Here is a 17,748-nt window from a genome sequence, read left to right as displayed (position 1 = left end):
CAGGATGATACACAATTTTCTGCCTTTGCCAGAAAGGTCTATGAGCAACTCCATACAGAAAATATGCCCAAAGAAGAAAATGGTAATAAAATAAATACCTGTCATCTTGCTTCTTCAGAGATAATTGCTGTAACATTTTGGTGTATTTCCATCAAGTCTTTTTTTTTTTCCTCTATCAAAACACACACATGTTTCTGTTTTTACAGAATTAGGTTTGCATCTTGTAGGGGTTTGTAGCCTCATTTCTTTGCTCAGTAGAGGCAATTTCCCATTTCAATGAATATTCTCCTTAAGCATTATTTTAATTGTTATGTAACATTCAGGAAATGACTACATAATTTGCAAGGCCTAACATGAAGTGAAAACGAGGAACTCTTGCTCAAAAATGATTAAGATATTTAAAACTGCAACAGCAGAGCATTAAACTACGTGAGGCAGTCCCCGAAGGACTGCCCTGGAGACGGGCGCAGAAAGCTGTCCTCCCTGGCAGTATTTTATTGTCCATTCATACCATTATTTAACCGATTACAAATTCCTGGACATTTGGGTAATTTATAATTCTGTGCTACTGTAAATAAGATTTCCTTGCATACATAGTTTTGAACACATTGCTTTCTCAGAATATATGTCCGGAGGAGAAACTGTTGCACGGAAGAGTGTGCACACCTTTAAAGCTTTTGCTAAATATTCCCAACCTGATCCAGCAGGCTCACACCTATTTACCCTTCAACACCAGTGTCACAGAACCCTCGTGCAAGAGAGGCTCATTATAGGTACAGCCAGCTTTTGCTCCTGGGCTACTGTCTCACCCTTTCCAGATCACTTGGCGCCTTTTAACGGGGGCCATTTGGCTGTAAACAATAACCACACCTTAGCCCCAGCCAGTAACAGGCAGCAGAATATCAGGTGTCATGAGAGATCAAGATGTGCAGGGAGCAGAAGCCTATTTGGGTGCTCAAAGCGCTTTTGAGAGCACTACTCATCAGACCTCTTGGAGGGAAGGGTCCCTATCACCTGACATCAGTTGCCAAGGAAGCCCTTCTCCGACCACAACCCCCTCTTGACTGTGATCCTGGGTGAGCTGGACACAGCACTGACTGTTTTTGTCTATGTTGGATGTTAGGGGTGGCCAAGCTCAAGAGGTTATGTGACTATCCCAGTCACTCAGCAGAAGGAAAGAATTTGGCCTTGCATGCCTCAATGCACCCTTGTTTCCCAGCCCAGGACAGGACACCTGACAGAGAACGGGGTTGAGGGGAGGGGCCGCTGAGGCCTGAGCTTTTCCCTTAAACATTCCAGAAAGTGTCTAGAAGGTGCTTAGTAGATACTTGCTAAAGCTTTTGAGGACTGCAGGAAAAACAAAAATAACAAATAAAAAACTGTGAGCATGGTACTGAGATTCTGAGCAGGCCCCTGGAGGGACACCTTTTGGACACTTTTGGTTCAGTCATTAGGGACCTGGAAGCTCAGGGTCCTGGTCCCTGCAACCTCCTTCCATATTCCCTCAACCTATATAAGGTCGAGCCAGCTAAGAACATGCACCTTGGCATCCGCCAGAGCTGAGTTTTCTGTTCATGGCCATGTGGGATGACTCTAGGCAACTGGACTAACCTCTCTGAGCCTCAGGTCCTCGCTGCAAGAAGGTTCAGAGGCCTACTGTGGTAGATGGTTCATGGGTGGCCCCTGCGAATCACATGATAGTCACATCCTGTGCAGGGCTTGGTGGCTGACTCACTCTGGCCACTGGGGCATCAGCAGGCACGATGCCAACAGTGCTTTCATGAGCCTATGTGGTCCAGGGGCCTGTCCTCTTGGTACCCTGCCCTCCTGGAGCCCAGCTGCCATGCTTTGAGGTGATCAAGGCTCTTCTGCAGAGAAAGGCCATGTGCCAAAGTCCTGGAGGATGGAAGAATGTCCACTTGGAGGACACCTGAGGCGCTCAGCTGAACACAGCCATGTGGAGCCAAGGAACTGCCCAATTACCACGGAGCATTGCGAGACTCTATGGCGGTTTTCTCAAGCTATTAAATTTTGGGGTAGTTTTTCACATTGTATCAGATAAACAAAATATGTACTTTATAAGTTTATTCTGAGAAAACATACATAAGATGCCTAGGGCTGGCATACAGGAGGACTGAATGCAGGTGATCATGAACCTGCGCTTAGACAAGGACAGGGTTCACACGTCCAACATAAACAGTAACTAGAAAAAAAAACTTTTTTTTTTTTTTAAGAGTTGGATGTTGGTGAAGCAGTCAGTGATGGACATTGTGGATAAAGTTTTTTGATGCTCCTTTTCCTTCCAGGAGACCCAGATCCAAGAGGAGACTCTGCAGAGCCTGCCCGCTGAGCCAGCCCCGGGAGCCCACGGTGCCTGCTTCCCCTAAGTTCTAACTAGTTTTTTTTTACATGGATACTCTACTTGGAACCTCCCACTGACATCTGGGATGACCCAGCAAGGTGGCTTCGCTCTCCTACTTTATTACCTGTGCTCACTTAAGAGTGGGAATGGATTTTTCTTTTTAAGCTTTCTGTCCTGTGGGAATAAACCAAGCGTTTCTCCGAGGATCAGACTGAGCCTAACTGGGCTGGTGTGGGACACTCAGTGGTAGAGTGCATGCTTAGCAGACTCCAGGCCCTGGCTCCATTCCCCAGAACAAAAAGGAAAAAAAAAAAAAAAACAACAAACAAAAAGCGAGCAAGCAAGCAGAGGGGCCCTAAGAACAGAAAAGAGAAGCAGAAAATCAAGGAGGAAGAAAACCCCTCAAAAACAACTGAAAGGGAAACACCTGGAAGGGGCCTGGTGAGGCAGGTGATTCACTTTCTTGTCAAACAAAATGTCAGTTCTTATAACAAGCTTCTCCAAGACCCAAGAGCTTCTTCATGACCTTCCTCTGAGCTCGGCCGCAAGCCACGTTTGCCAGACCAGGAGCAGTCGGCCACCTGGGACCAGGATTCAGACTTACCTGAACGCCTGATCTGAAAGGGGCTTTAAGAGGTCACTCCATCCAGGTTCCTACATGGACCCCATCACCCGGGGTCCAGTGGGGGAATTTCAGGCAGGAGGATACTCCTGATATATTTCAAGTCACAGGTGGGGCAGATGCCTACAGGTGTGGGAGGGACAGGGACTCTGCTGCCTCCACTTCACCCCCAACCTGGGCTCTGGGACCCCACCTTAGAGATGAAGCTAGACCCATCCAAGGACATGGAGAGGAGGGATGGCCACCATCGACTTGGCTCCTCAGCAGAAATTCCCACCCAGAGACCACCGGAAAGAGCAGGTGGAGTGGGGCCCAGGGTAGCTGCTTGTAAGCCAAGCTGGCCTCACTTTTCTATCAAGAACTAATAATAACCTCCATTTCTTGGTCTGTGTCAGCAGCTTTCGGAGAGAGACGTGTGTGCCAACTGATGAATGAGGACAGCTTTGCACCACTATGATGAGGGGCTGTCATTTCAAAAGCCATTATCCAGCTCCCCAGCCACTTATAAACCCCAGCTGGCACGGCTGTACAGGGCCCAGTGACCCAGAACGCCTGAGTGACCCCATCCCGGGGATGGCTCGAGGCTCACAGGCCCAGTTCAGATGACTAGTACTGGTGGTGACAGACAATTCCCACTAAATGGAACCATCTCTTGGCAGTGACCTGGCATGACCTACAAATGGTGGGACTCAACTTTGCTGTCAGGACACTTGTGACATTTATCAAAGCTCCACCATCATCAAAGAGCAGATGATGGCGGATTACACTTGTCTACCAGCTCTATCAGGCCTTCTGCTCATGGACGTGTCATTGGAGGGTGGGACCGAGTCTTAGTGTCTCTGTGGTTCCAGAGCCCATGGCGACTCTGTTAGCCAAGGCCAGAGACAGAATTGACCCAGTTCTGACTCCAAAGCCCATGCTTGCTCCTTCTCTCTCTCTCTCTCTCTCTCTCTCACCTATCTATCTATCTATTGATTGGTACTGGGGTGCTTAGCCACTGAGTTACATCCCCAGCCCTTTTTAATTTTTATTTTGAGACAGGGGTCTTACTAAGTTGCTGAGACTGACTTTGAACTTGCCATCCTCCTGCCTCAGCCTCCTGAGCTGCTGGGATTACAGGCATGAGCCACTGTATCCAGCAAAGGCCATACTCTTTAGATTTGGGGGTAGAATTAAAAAACCAGACAGCAAGTGGACACTTCCTGTACATCCTGTGATGGCTAGAGATGCCAGTCGGCACTTTCTCCTGGAGTCTGACTTCAACATGTGGTTCTCCCTTTAGGACACGTATATTCCTGGGAAAATGATGAGTGCAACCTTCGGTGTTTTGTTAAATAAGCCGTGGGGTGGGAAGGGCAGGGTGGGGGACAGGGAACGGGCCAATTGCCAGAGACTGTGCTGGGAGTTTTCCACAATCTTAAAGTGTCAGGGCTGAGAAACGACCAGCCCACCACCCAGGGGATAGGAGCTGGGCTGTAACTGAACCCAGTTCTTTGCAGCCAAGTCCACAAGTTTCCTGTGAGACCAGGCCGGCAAGTAGACAGCGGGTGGCTCCTGTCCTCCTGGTCCATTCCTGGGGGCTAGCAATGACCTAAAATCAGCATACAGCCAGGGTACTATAAAAGCAGATTAAAACTAAATTAATAAGGCCTTAAATGAGAATGAGTAATTAGAGACATAAAAGCTGTCAGAAGCAGCTACCAGGAACCAGGGTAGCCACTGAAGGCCTTTGTGGGCCTGGAAGAATTCGATTCCACCGTGAAGAACTTAGCAGCAAATGATAACACGATTCTTAGGAAAAATAAAATGAAAAAAAAAAAAAGTCCAGACTAATAATCTTGACGTGTTATTTTTTTCCCTTAAACATTCCAGAAAGTGTCTAGAATCAACTTAATCTGTCAGAGTGCTCAGGGCCCCACAGAGGCCCAGTTTCTGGATGGGGAGGTGGGAAGTAGGGCTGGAGAAGGTCACAGGCCTGTGGCATCCAGCCCTGCCTGGGGGGTCAAGGGAGGCTTCTGGAGGTGGTTGGTCACATGTGGTCACATGAGAGCATCCCTGTCACTCTGGTCACCATAATGACATGTTTGGGGACGATGTGCCAGGTTGGGTATTAAGTATGGATCATATCAAGCTGATTCCTCAGGACTTCCTGGAGCAGGCACACCCTCCCCAGTTTACAGCTCTGCAGACCGAGGACCGAGGACCTTGCCATGAAGTGGGAAGATGAGCTTTGACTCTGAGGACACATCCGTGCCCCCAGCTACTGGGCTCTGCCGTTCCCTGACCTAAGCTGCCCCTTGGATAAGCAGTGGATTTTGCAGGATGGTCCCGTACAAGGCAATGGCATCCAGCAGTCATGGGGTCCATACCTGCTGCACAGCAGCCTCAGGACTGAGGAGGGCGTGAGGCAAAGGGCTCAGACTGTTGGAGCAGGGGACACCAGAAGGAGCTCCAGCAGGAGTGCCAGGTAGCCAGAGGGGCCGGAAGTTCCGGGCAGAGGCCCATCAGGGAACGCTTCCTGGAGAAGGTGTGGCTAGAAGTAACGTTAGACCTGATGCCAGAAAAGGCCATAGAATTAGGTTTAGGAAGAAGAATAAGAAAGAAAAGAAACAAGAGGACCCCTCAAAAAGGTACCAATACGAACAAAAGCAGGGAGCTGGCTGGACCGTCTCTTGGCATCACATTCTCCACGAAGCCGGACCCTGAACTTGCTGGGGAGATGGCTCAGAGCCTCCCTTCTTCCTCATTTCATGTCTGTGGCTCCAGCTGACCAAACCTGGGATCATGGGAAAATGCAGCTGCTTGCTTCTCTGTCCCTGGCCACCCGCTGTTATCAGTTCCCCCAGCATGGGGTAGTGTGTGGGGGTGGGATGGGGCTGGGAAGATGGGGAAATAGAAATAAGTGAGCGCCATGTTCTGCTCTAGAGAGTGCTCCCAGGAGCTTGGGAGGCCTCAGCTCTTTCATGGAAGTTTCTGGTCTATTTTTTAAAATTTGATCTTTCAAAGTGAAAAGAAATAAGTGTTGCTCAGAAGATAAAAAGATGCAATCTCAGTAACCAAGAAGAATGAGCAGGTCAGGAACTCTTGACAGAGGGCTCCTTGGGGTCTGGGGTCCTTCTGCTCACTGCAGGATACCAGCTACCAGAATTCATGGCAGAGAAAGAGCACAGTGCCATTTGTTGAGTGAATGGTTGGCAAAAAGAATTAGGGGCACGCCTCACTCCTCAGGCAACGCACCTCTCCTGCTGTATGACAAAATATCCGAGGCACCGTGGCTGAATTCTCTTCCATAAGCTGGCTTATAGAAATGGGTGGGCCAACGGAGTGATGTGGGAATTACTCCACTTCTTGGGGTCCTCTTTTCTTCACTGCAAAATGGGGCTAGATCTGCCACTGAGCACAGCCATCAGAGGACATGGCAGAGGCTGCAGGGACCCGTGTCTGTGCAGGACACACACAGTATGGGCCGTGCTCCACTCTGCTTGGCCTTGCCCAGCCTGTTCTCTGTGGCCATGGAGTGGCACACACCCTTTTCCTGCTCTCTGTTCCCAGGAGCCTCCTAGCTCGTCCCTTGGTGGCCAGGATACCCTTCCCACATGTGACCAACCACCTCCAGAATCTGTCTCCAGGTGACAGTTCCCAGGGAATGGGTGGCACTGTACATTTTCCCACATGCTATTCTCCATTTAATCCTTACCACGAAGTACATAACCCTGCTTTATAGTTATTTCCATTTTTGACTAGTAGGGAGAGGCCCAGAGAAGTGACAGTGGTATTGTTTGTCTCTAGAATATCTCCTACAGTCTCCTGCATTGAGGGATCAGTCCCCAGCTGGTGGCATATTGAGAGGTGGTAGAAACTTCAGAGTGGAGCCTATTGGAGGAGGTGGGTCACTGGGGGTATATTTTGTCCCTGGACTCTTCCTCCCTCCCTTCATGGCCACCACCAGGTAGCAGCTCTGCTCCACCATGCACTCTCCGCCATGATGCTTTGTCTTGCCAAAGGCCCAAAGCAATGGGACCAAGTGACCAAGGACTGAAACTTTTGAAATCATGAACCAAAATAAATCTTTTCTCTTTTTAGTTGATTTTCTCAGGTATTTTTGTCACAGTGATGGAAAACTGATGAACAGAGTTGGGCTGTAGACAAACACATGGGTATAGGAGGGCCTGGAACAGTTGCCTTCCTTGAATCTGGGTTCTCAGCCAGCAATGTGGCCTCCATTATTGGGAAGAAGAGGATACAATTCAGACCTCACTCCCCTGCGTGTGACGATTCGATTCCATCCCCAAACACCAGTAGTGCATCAGGGGATGCTGCATTTGAGATATCAAAAATCTCAGAGGAAGTAATCCAGAGCACTGACCCTTTAAAATAACAACTGTGCCATCTCTCCTTACTGACGATCTGAAGCCAGACTGCCTAGATTCCCATATTCTAGCTCCACCAGCTACCTGACCTGTTCGTCCTGCATCTCATTCTCTTCATATATAATATAGGAAGAATTTGGGCACCTTCACAATTAAAATTGTTGTGGGGATTAAAAGAATTAATGTACAGAAAATGCTTACAATTCCTGGTGCAGGAGAAACACTTCACAAACATTAGCTATCATTAAGTGGGATTAAAGTGGATCTTGCAGGGAGACAGTCAATGACTACCCTTTATATTGTTCTGCTATTTTCACTTAACACTCATTTTAGCAAACACATTGGAGGCCCTGAAGATGCAAAGGTGTGAGCCCCTCCTGTCTGGAACCTCAGATGCATTAACCAGCTGTCCAGTGAACTTGAGCCAAAAGGTGACAGAAGGCAGCGGAGGAAAGGAAATCGGGGTCAACAGAGGGGCCGTCTGGGCTGGGTCTTTACCGATGGGTAATCATCTAGGGAGCTGGCTAGAGAGCCCACGGGCTCTGGCCTCCCACTGGGGAGCCTCTGGGGGTGTGGAGCAGGGAGCAGCGTGATCCGATTCCCTTTTTACTATGAGAAGGATGGGCTGAAGTGTTGATGGTGGACGGGAGATGGATGCGAAGATACTGCAGTAATTAAGTGAAATAATCCACGGAAAGCGCTGAGCTTGGCACATGGTATGCACAAGAGATGTTAATTGTTATTATTATTGTTATCATTATTACAGGCAAGAGATCTTCCAAGCAGTGGGATGGGAAAGGAGGACAGAGATGTTCAGAAGCACAATCCATGGAACTTGTTGACTAATTGCCCATAAACACTTTCTTTTATCTTCACAGTGATCGTTGACGCGGCTGTGGAGTGGTCTACGGAATTAAAAAGCCACAGTGTTTCTAACCACCCATGATGTTTTGGCAGTTAGGAACACCAGCAGGAGAGAGCCTGTTCTACAAACCACAAAAAGCCAGGAGTCAGAACTAGCCGAATTCAAAACCCGAGGCAATGGCTACCCAGTCATCGGATCCTGGGGGGACTTTCAGTTCCCATAAAATGGAAGGGTAGCGCAGGTGTGGTGGTGCATGCGTGTAAGCCCCGTGGCTTGGGAGGCTGAGGCAGGAGGATCATAAGTTCAAAGCAACTTAGTGAGGCCCTAAGCAACTCAGACCCTGTCTCTAGATAAAAAATAAATAATAAATAAAAAGGGCTGGGAATGTGGCTCAGTGGCTAAGCACCCCTGGTACCCAAAATAAGTAAGTAAGTAAATAAATAAATAAATAAAAGGGAGGGAATCTGGAGGATGACATAGACATACATACACACAGTCCTGGGACAGCGTGGCCACACAGTAGGCCTGCAGGGTGGTTGGGCTTATGTGAGTCGTTGAGGATTACCATCAGAGGGACACACAGATACCTTTGTCCAAAGAGATAAATGGGGTTTTTTGTTGTTTTTTCTTCTGAATGATTTTCCTGGAATATAATCCCGTAAGTGGGATCTCTGAGTCAAACAGTAAAATGATTTTCTGACTCACTGCACATTGCCAGACAGGTTTTTTTTTTTCCTCCTTTCTTTCTGAATGCAGGGCCAGTTTCACTCTAAGGCTGGTGAAGATGGGTTTTGAATATCCTGGGTTCCCTGTATTCCTACCTTCACGTCTATCTTGTTTGTTTCCTGGAGTAACCCCAGGTTGTCCTTGGACCCTCAGATCAGGAAAGAAAGAAGAAGGGGGATGGGAGGAGGAGGGGGGGAAGTAAGGGAAGAGGTTAAGGCAGGAAGGAAGGAAGGGAGGGAGGAAAGGAAGGAGGGAGGGAAGGAGGAGAGGAGGGAAGGAGGAGAGGAGGGATTAGTACTATCTCTATGTTGGTGGGAGCTGTTGCTCTAAGGTGCTCTAAGGCATTTGCATATTAAAGGAAATATCTAGAAAGTCTTTTGAGTATTTCACCAATATAAATATGATCCAGTTGTGGAATTTCAGATTGCATGAGGGATACCTGGGGCTTCTGTTTGGAGGACAAGGGGCAGGTCTCTCTCTCTCTCTCTCTCTCTCTCTCTCTCTCTCTCTCTTGTAAATTGAGCACAGTCCTTTCTCTCAGAGGAGTTTTCAATCAATTCCAAGTAAAAATACCAATAAATCCCCGAGCCTCAGTTCAGAGCCTGCAGCAGGACCCAGGATGCAGGCAGGGCTGCATTCCAGAGGGTGACCGCCATGGGGTCCATGGTCTGTGCAGACAGGGGCACACACCCCTTCAAGCCCCCTTCTCTTCCCCGGCAGAGGTCAGTGGCAAACATCTTCCAGATGCCTTCAGAGGCTCCTGGCCGCGCCCACCTCTTCTGGTTCCAGCCCTGTGGAGCCAGGGCCTGGGTTGACCACCAGGGCCCAGAAACCTGGAGGCTGGGCTGGTCAGGCCCGAGCACTGGAGGCTCAGGCTGGAAAGTGCTTTAGCCACTGTCAGAACCGCCTGTTTGGGACTCTAGAGGGGCGCATGGCTGAAGGTTGGGGCCACTCCAACACTTATAGGGCTTCTACAGGACTGTTTCCCCTTCAAGTCTACATGCCAGCCTCCCTTGCTGGGCCAGGGAGGTGAGGAGGCTCTGCCCCAAGGGCAAAGGGCAGGCTCAGGCACCAGGGGCACTCCTCTCCCACCCTGCAGGGTCTTACACATGAGTCAGAAACAGAACAGCCCAAGCCTGCCTGACCTGCAACCACAGAACCGTGCTCCAAGCCCCCAGAGCTCTCACTGAGCACCAGGCACCATGGGACAGCGTGGCATGTGTCTGGCACACTGACCTTTAGAGGTCAGCACCCTGCATGCTCCACTAGGACCATGCCACACCCATTACGACGTGGGTCTGAGTCCCCTAGAAGACAGGTGGGGCTCTGTCATTACCTTGACCATGGAGTGTGGCAGACCAGCTGCTCTGTGACTGCCAAGGTTAGGATAAGTGTTCCCCAAGGCTCACATGCCTTGGTCCTCTGACTGAGGTGCTAATGGAAGGTGGTGGAATTTTTAATAGGTGGGACCTACTTAGAAGTCTTCTCATCATATGAGGACATGCCCTTCAAGGGCACATTGGGACCCTAGCTCCTCCTCTTTCATTTCTGCTATGAGGTGAACAAGCTTTCTCTTCCAGAAGCAACAGGGCCAACAGACCACGGACAGAAACCTACAACACTGTGAGCCAAAATAAGCCTTTCCTCTTTTTAAGTTGATTATCTTAGGTATTTTGTTACAGCAATGGAAAGTTGACTGATACAGTGATTTCAGAGGCTAGATAGCTCAGAAAGATTTCATATAATTCTTCCTTGTTTTTTTTTGAGATTTTTATTTTTGGAACCTAGCTGCCATGTTGTGAGGAAGCCCAAGCAGCCAGTGGATAGTGAGCATGAGTGAGCCATCTGGAAAGAGAATCCTCCAGCTTCCAGCTGACAGGGAATGCAGCAGGAACAAGCCATCCCCTCTGAGCCCTGCTCAAAGTGCAGACTTGTGAACAAAGTAAATAACTTGTTTTAAAACACTAGATCTCAGGATGATTTGTTACACATTAATAAAAACTTAAAATAATTCATCACCACATCTAATCCTCATGACAATCCTGTTAAATGGGTACTACCACTGACTCCACTTTACCCACATGGACACAGGGATCAGAGGGATAACGTATCTTCTTCAAGGAAACACAGCTGGACAGTGGGACCAGAATTCAAATCCAGGTTCAATTCAAAGCCAAAGCTCCTGACCACTCTGTCACACCCTACCTACTCAATTGCACAAATTTCACTTACTTGGAACCTCGGGTGCAGCCTTCATGGGCTGCTGCAAGACTGGTGTTTACAGATAGCCCCACCACCTCCAAGGACAGGGCTGCAGGGCTGCTCCTCTCCACTCCCCTTCATCCCTCAGAACCGGGCACCTTTAACCCCAGCACAAGATCAAGATAAGAACATCATAGGAATCTGGCATGGGCCCGCAGCTTCCTCGTTTTCCTTTCCTATAGATATCAAAAGCATGGTCATCTAACCAACATTGGCAACAGCGGGAAGTCTGTCAGAAAGATAAGTGCTCAGGCCCAACCCAGAGCTGCCGGATTAGAAACTCGGGGGTAAGGCATGGTCCAGCGAGAGAGAACTACTATTCTAACTACTTACGAGGTTCCCTCAGATGCAAGTGATGGGAAACTAGCCCAAAGAGCTTACAGGGAATGGAATGGAAGATACCGACTTCAGTGCATGGGAAGCCTAGAGTGGCATTAGGGTCAGGAACTCCTGTACCTCTCCAGTGTTACTTCCCTCTGTCTGTCTGTCTGTCTCTCCTGAACTCATCTTGTTCTCTTCCTTCTGTTGGATTTCTCCATGCAGTCATGGAAGGCAGCAGAGAGGGGCTTCAGAGAGTCCCAAGCTTACCTCATACCACTTTATCAATCTCCAAGGGAACAGAATTCACCTCTTTCCCAGGATCCCTAAATTAAAGAAAGGGTCCAGCTTGAGTCAAGAGACACAATCATGTGACAGGCCATGGAATCCCGTGGCCACCTATCAGAAGGTGCTCGTCCCAAGAGAGGCAGTGCACTGTGATTTTCAGGCCCACCAGGACCTACATGGTGAGCAGGGGTTACTACTACCCAGAAAAGGAGGTGCTTCTCTGGGCAGTGGGCAGGGAAGCAATGTAGATCAGAAAATCAAACCACTGTAGCTCTCTCATGAAGATCTGGCTATCCTAAGTGAACAAGCCTTGGGATAGCAGAAGAGGCCCCACAGTGTGGTGACTACACAAGTCCTTTTCCCCTGTACTATCTCCAGGGGCCTCAGAATTTGCCTTCTGAGACAGGCAGAACAGCAATCATGGTGCCCATTTTGCAGATGGGCAAACAGAGGCAGTGTGTCTAACTGGCCAAGGTTGCCCTGGCTCCTAGGTAATGGAGGTTATTCAAAACCAGCTGTGCTGATTCTACCAGCACAGCTCCTCCTCATCCCAGACCCATGGTAGAGAGTTTTACAGTCACACGCATCAGAATCCTCCCCCTGCCGCAGCTGGCAGAGGAACATGGGGCAAGAAGGCACTGCCCCTCTCTGTGCCTTGATTTTCATCTGTGAAGTGGGCATGACAAATACTTGCAGAACAGCATTTGCTGTGGAGACCAAAGGAGAAAACATACTAACAGCCCTTGTTGCAGGCCTGGGAAAGACTTGTGCGTGTTATTTTCCTTTCTTCCTGCCTAATAAGACCCCAAACCTAACAAACCAGCGTGATTTTTGAAAGCTGCTTTGTGAATTTTACTTGGTTGCTTTAATTCTTCTTCTTTTTTTTTTTTTTTTATAATCCTCAAAAACATGCTGCTGACACCCGGTTTCAAAAGGTCGGAGAACTTTAAGCTAAGACATGAAAGAGGTCCTGTGTTTCCGTCCTGGAAGGGCCCCAGCCTGTTGCTCAGGCCTGATCAGGGCAGGGTCGGCTCTCAGAGGCTTCAAAATCCAAAGGAATTCTCGGCTCTGTAGCCCGGGGAGTTGATTTTGCCATTGGCATTGTGTTTGTTAATGTAAGAACCAGAAGATCCTTTTAATGGGTCAAGAGCAGGATCAGAGGCTGGCCAGAGTTTAAACCAAAGTGGGAACAGCAGCTCGGTGGATTTCACGTATTATCATGTATAATTAGATGGCAGGCGGCTGGACAGAGGGATGTAAGGTAGTCAGGGAGGGAGGGAAGGAAACACAGAGGGTAAAAGGGATTTTGAAAATCCTAATGCTAATATGGAAAGATGCCTAAGAAATATTTTGGGTAAAAAAAAAAAAAAAAAAAAAACTATGTGCAGAAAAGTGGATTGATCCTTCCTTCCTTCCTTCCTCCTCTCCCTCCCTCCCTCCTTTCTTCCTTCCACTCTTCTGGCTTTAGACGAAGATATTGACCAGTATTGACTAGTTGACCAATCAATAGATAGCTTATGCATTTGAGTAGTTTCTGGATAGATCCACTAGGAACTATAACAGTGACGACTCCCAGGGCCCGGGCCCGGGGAAGGAAGGGGTCTTTTCCTCTTCAGCCTGTACTCTCTGGTGCTATTTGAATTTTTTTTCCCCTTTTATAATAAAAACAAAGGAGGCCCCAGTCTGCAAGGGCTGGAAGTGGAGGGCAGGCCCTGGGGAGGGTCATCCTGAGTTCAAAGCTGGATGGGAAGGCAAGGCCTCAGCCAGAGGGAGGTACCAGGCCCCAATGAACAAAGCCGCTCCTACAGGGAAACGCTGACCTGGTGTCCACCACCAGATGACAAATGGCCCTTCTGCCACCACCACGTGGAGCCAGGCTCACGGCTGTGATTCCTGGCTGAGGCTCAGTCTTCTCCCACAGAAGCCACTCACTCTGGAGGGAGTTGGGGACAAAGAGTGGAATGGCTTCAGAGGGACTCCTCACCCAGGAGTGGGCTGAAGACCACCTTCCTACCCCAGCGCCCCCACCCCCACCTTGCCAAACCCCTATAGGCTGTGTATGACAAACGCTACCCGTGTCCTCCTGGGTCTGTGGACATTTTAATGAGAAGGATACCAGAGACAGGGAAGAGCCCCTGCCTGCTGGGCCCACGTCCACAGAAACCATGGCCCTGCTGCCCGTGGGGCCTGCAGGATCTGAATAACCAGACTGGGAAGGAAGCTGAGCCCTCAGGCTGCACAGATCTGAAACCCTGGTCCCCCTGCTGGGGAGAGACTGCAGGGACATTTCAGGTGTGTCTGGGCACAGACTGCAATGTGCATAGGGTCAGACCAGTGGCCCAGGGTCCTCAACACCAAATGTTTCAGTTTTTCCACTTTTCACAGAGGCTCAGGTGCAGAGAGACACAGAGAGATGCTTCCATACTCCACAGCAGGGGCTTCGAGCATTAGCAGCCTCAAAACCTGACTCCTGGGGTTTCTAAGGCCGAGGCCAGGGGCCGGCATTTCCATTACCGAGAGGCTGACTGTACAGCTACTGCCTCTCTTTCCACTTTGGCCCAGCTCTAAGGGAACACACTGAGCGAGTTGTGACAAATGCCCCCTTGATCCTTCATTTCAGGTAACAAGGTGGGTAACCTGGAGAATGTCTATCAAAAAGGAGCAACTGTGACAGCATACTGAGGATCCACAACCTGCAGGGACAGACAGACAGGCACCTGGTGTTTTCTTTCTTTCTTTACTTCCTCTCTTTTTCTTTTCTTTTCTTTTTTTTGTAAGAACAGCTAGAAATATGGATTTTTCTATGAAATCTTACAATCTCTGGCCATCTTTGGCAACTGGCTTTAAGGTTTTTCCAACATTGTGCAGGCCCAGAACTACCCATCAGCAGCTGGACTACACCGCTGGCTGCTGCTCTGGAATACAGATAAGGTTCCCATGGAAAAGCCCTGATCCAGCCAGAGGGTCTCTGGTGCTCTGCAGAGGAATGTCAGCCTGGCCTGGTCTCACTCCACCAGGACCCCCCTCCCGCCTGTCAGGGTCACATCCAAGGCCCCTGTGGTCCTCAAGGATCTGCCCTCCCCATCATGCTCAGCCATCTCAAGTCTTTGCGGAATCCACCTCTCTCCTCTCCAAAACCCCTGGCACCCAGGCCCTCTGGGCTTGAGTGTGCATGGGTTTGCTCTGAAATACTCTTCTCATGTCCTCCAATCTGCCCTATTTCTTCCTTGTCCTTCAAGGGCCTGCTCAGCTGTCACCTTCTTGGAACCTTCTCTGACCATTGCTCCCCCACCTCCGGCCCCGTTGGTCCCATCACTGGGCTATTACTGCCCAGTGACGCCTCTGTCTTCTAGACTGGCCTGGACATCCAGGAGGTCTTGCTGCCTCTGTGTCCCTGAATCTGAGCTGGTGCAGGGCCTGGTGCAGGACAGGTCTGACGTAACGTTTACCGGGCACTGTTCTCTTGGCCTGGGTCTTCCTCTCATCCCGTCTGCCTGGCTACTTCCTGTCCATCCTTCAAGACTTGGCTCAGACTGGGAACCATCCCAGACCTCCCAGACTGCAGTGCTTCTCTGCCCCTGATCACCTGAGTGGCTGCCTCAGTCTGTCCCCTCCCTTCTTTCCCCCAGGGCTTCATGAGGACAGGAATCATCTCACTGACACAGGGGCTCGAAGACAGAGGAAGCACCATGAAATGCTTGTAGAACCCAAAGAAAGGAATGAATGAAGAACAAGACTCCTGGAAGGTGCTGCGAACATGCCCCTGGCCACTGCTCTGGGTGCTGGGTTCTGAGTGCAGCACAGGGGTCAGAAACGCGAGGGAAGTAATTTTGACAATCACCTAACCCAGGACAGCTAGGGGCAGTCAGAGTCCATGGCCAAACTGGCCTCTGGGAAACCAGCTGCTCAGATACACAAGTCCAAGGCCCCACAGCTGCCTAACTCCTCATCCTCCATCACCCCCAGTGTGCTCTTCGTGGTGGTGCCAAGGTGCACAGCATCCAGCAGGCTGCCCAGAGAGAGGGGCTTCTCTGCACTGCTGGGGTCCAAGCGGAGGGCAAAGCAGAGCAGAGGGCCAGGGCCATCCCACCTCCCAGGAGTCAATGGCGAGGTGAGAGAAGGCTGTCTACTTGGGAGTTTGTCCAGCTGCCAGGCCCACCTATCACGATGGATTGAGAAAAGCTGGCTACTCTCCCTTCCTGTGTGTCCCCAACCCTCCCTTCCTCCTCTGTAAGTGCAGAAGTGACCTCCTACAGATATCTGGGACCCTTTCCTCTGGATGACCACACTCCCTCCACGCTCATCATACATGTCCCTTTGTCACTGCTGAGCACATGTGTCAGGATTGTGGGTCTGTGTGCTCCTGGGCATCAGGATTGGCACATCTGCTGTCCTTTTCCTGGTGTGGTGATCACCACGGGAGGGAAGCAGTGGCTAACTCAGATCCTTCCTCTGCCATTTAGGACCCTCCTCAAGGTGATAAAAAAAGGATTTAGAGAAATCCTTTTTATAAAGCGGGGTTGCAAAGGGTCCTGTGAGGAGAAAGTGAATGAATGCAAACTCTGAACAGTGTCTGGCACACAGCACGGGATGACCAGTATTCACTAGGTGATCCATAAATGCTTTGTGTGTTCATGGATGATGGAGAGAGTGAAGAGTGAAGATAACCAGGCGAATACAGAAGGTGCATGCGGCATGGTAAGGACCCCAGAAAAGAGATGGAGATGGGTCCTGCTAGTACCCCAAGAGTGAGCTGGGGACAAGCACTGTCCTCATGGAGCACAGGTCCCTGCAGTAGATAGGATGCCATCTGGGCAGTGACTAGAAATTGAGACCCTCTCTGAGCTCTCCTTCCTCGTTGTGAGCCTCTCTGGCGGACAAGAGGCCTTGAGACCTGAGTCATAACATGACATTTTCTACAATAGCCTCTTCTCCCTGCAGTGGCCCCTTCAAGGACACTCCTTGCTCACTACTCCCTCTTCCCACCATTCCAAACAGCAGACTGGGCACCAGTCCTGAGTGCCTGATGAGGAGTAAGCACGGTGGGGTGACTTGTTCAGGCTGGGGCTCTTTAATACCAGATGTGGGCACCCCATCAATAGTGGTCCTACCAACTCAGCCATCCTGTTCCTGCAAAGTCCATCAGCAGAGGGGCCTGGCAGAACACAGGCTTGTGGGCCACCCATCAGCAGGGTTCAGGTCCCCAGCTCTTAGTCTCCTCTCCTCTCTGAGCCTCAGTCATGGCATGAATAGGAATTACTAAACCCTCCTTCTCAGGGCTGTGGTGTAAAATAGCAGGCCATATGCAAAGCACAAAGCAGACCTAGCAGCAAGACCCTCAGCAAATGGTGGGAGGGGTGTGTGAGGGCCCCTGGATAGCACAAGCCAGTTCCTACCCACACAATGGAAACACAAGCCAGTTCCCTACCCAGACAAAGGAAGCAAGCCCAAGACTGGGAATACCCTGACCTCCCAGAAACCCCAGAAACAGAGAATGTTGTTGGAGGCCTGGGGATGACCTTCCGGAACTGCTGTGGCAGCACTAATTGGGGTCTCCTGGTCACAGCTTCCCATCCTTGGGAAGGAGAGGAGCAGGGCCTTCCCCATCCCCCACCACGGCTTCCTCTGGCTTGGGCTGCAGGGGCACTGACCTGCCCAGAGGTTAAAAGGAGGCTCAGTAGGCAGAAAATGATAGGGTGAGTCAAGGCATGACCAGGGGCCAAGTCCCAGCTGGCATGACCCAGCCATCCCAAGGAAGGGCAGATCAGGGGGCTTCCAGAGAGATCAAGGTGCCTGTTCCCTAGGGGACTTCACATGGGGGTACACTGGAAGTTTATGCTTCAGGGTGGTGTCCTGTATTGCTTCTTTCTTTCCTTTTTTTCCTCCAGCAGCCCCTAGTCTGCTAGAGGGCACAGGATGGACTTGGAACCCCAGG

At 50.1% G+C, this 17,748-nt stretch overlaps 1 protein-coding gene across 1 annotated transcript in view; it reads right to left on the bottom strand.

The window, feature by feature from the left end:
* Rbp1 (retinol binding protein 1) overlaps positions 1-17,748 on the bottom strand; it is a 111,826-nt gene that overhangs the window by 4,010 nt on the left and 90,068 nt on the right.

The sequence above is a fragment of the Marmota flaviventris genome, chromosome 8 (genome assembly GCF_047511675.1).
Source record: "Marmota flaviventris isolate mMarFla1 chromosome 8, mMarFla1.hap1, whole genome shotgun sequence".
Taxonomy (NCBI): domain Eukaryota; kingdom Metazoa; phylum Chordata; class Mammalia; order Rodentia; family Sciuridae; genus Marmota; species Marmota flaviventris.
This window is presented reverse-complemented; position numbering and strand designations above follow the sequence as displayed.